The 1,539-nt window shown below is 49.3% G+C and overlaps 1 protein-coding gene across 3 annotated transcripts in view; it reads left to right on the forward strand.

Annotated features, from left to right (window-relative positions):
- The window catches only part of PEX14 (peroxisomal biogenesis factor 14), a 164,720-nt gene that overhangs the window by 205 nt on the left and 162,976 nt on the right, over positions 1 to 1,539 (forward strand). The gene's annotated exons all lie outside the window — the stretch shown is intronic.

Consider the following 1,539-nt stretch of genomic DNA (forward strand, 5'->3'; position numbering starts at 1 on the left):
GGGCTCTGGTGTTTGGCCTTGCCCCCGGGTCCCAACTTCCTGCCTGCCAGCACCTCTGGTCCCACTTGAGCTTGGCGGGGAGGGTGGCGGGACCTTTGGGAAGTCCTCAGCCTTGAGCTGCGAGGGCTTGAGAAGGAGAGGATAGATCGTTCCCGGCTGTCCCCTCCGGGGAGGGGCCTGATTCCATCAGGGTTCCCACTCGCTCATGGCCTCAGGCTCCTGGAGTGGCTGCCAGCCTCTTCATCTGGTAGTCACCTTTGGCTTTTCTCGTCAAGTTGGAGAGTCAGAAATAATATAGTCGAGCCCTCACAGTGCGTTGATAGGAAAGGGACGCACTGTGAATAACAGACGCCACCAAGCTTTTGGCTGAGGACCCATCCTGGCTTCCCTGGGTTTGGTTTTGTTGGCCGAGGGCTCCGCTCTAGCTTTTCACCTGCAGATTCAGAGAAATCCCACTCCAATAAGGGGACAATAGGGACTAGTGTTGACGCCTGTGCCTCTGCGGTAGGGAGGCAGTGGATGATAAGGCCTCCGAAGGGGTTTATAGTCCAAAGGTGGGGTGGGGTGGGATGGGGTGAGGAGAAAAGGGCAAAGAGAGATCTTACATTTAACTGCGTATGTGCTGTCATTTGAGGACAAATTACATCTGTTATCTCGTTTAGTGTTAACTACAACCTTTATGAAGTGCAGGCTGTTAACCTCCATTTCACAGAAATGAATACTAAGGGTTTGACATGCCCCAAATCGTGTGCCCTGTTGAGCCTGTATTGTATCTGTGTGACTCCTCTAGTCTTCCATATATTTTTGAGTTAATTAGGATTAGAATGAGGAAGAGGAAAATAGTTTCAACTTGGGGCCTCATTCCTCCTCTCCCACCTCCTTGAAACACGTCTAAGAGTTTTCAGCAACTTACTAGTATTTAACTTCCTTTAGAGGTAGAAGACCACTGCTTAGTATTTCTTACTGTCTTATTCTGCGTATCTGTTACAGGAATTGCACTTAAAGGAGTTGGTGTGTTCCCCCATACCAGCTTCTATTAGCAGTGTGAATGATTCAGGAAGAAGATGTCTTGATTGTAAAACATGGGAAATAACAAGGACTGATTCTGGCTTTCTCACCGTCAGGTGTTCTGGAGTTTGGCAAGTGTCTTGTGAGGAGGGCCTCTCCTTTCTTGCCTTACCACATTCAGTTTGTGAAATACTGAGGCATCTTGGGGTCTGGATTTCTCTGAATTGTTTGGTGTTAGGAATGCCCACAGGCTGGGATTGAAGGGTGTCCTCAGTTCCTGATTCTTTTTTCTTTTTCGAGATGGAGTTTCGCTCTGTCACCCATGCTGGAGTGCATTGGCGCAATTTTGGCTCACTGCAACCTCTGCCTCCTGGGTTCGAGCGATTCTCCTGCCTCAGCCTCCCGAGTAGCTGGGACTACAGGTGCCTGCCACCATACCTGACTAATTTTTGTATTTTTAGTAGAGACAGGTTTCACCATGTTGGCCAGGCTGGTCTTGAACTCCTGACTTCAAGTGATCTGCCCGCCTCA

The sequence above is a fragment of the Colobus angolensis genome, unplaced genomic scaffold (assembly GCF_000951035.1).
Source record: "Colobus angolensis palliatus isolate OR3802 unplaced genomic scaffold, Cang.pa_1.0 Scaffold149, whole genome shotgun sequence".
NCBI classification, from domain to species: Eukaryota; Metazoa; Chordata; class Mammalia; order Primates; family Cercopithecidae; genus Colobus; species Colobus angolensis.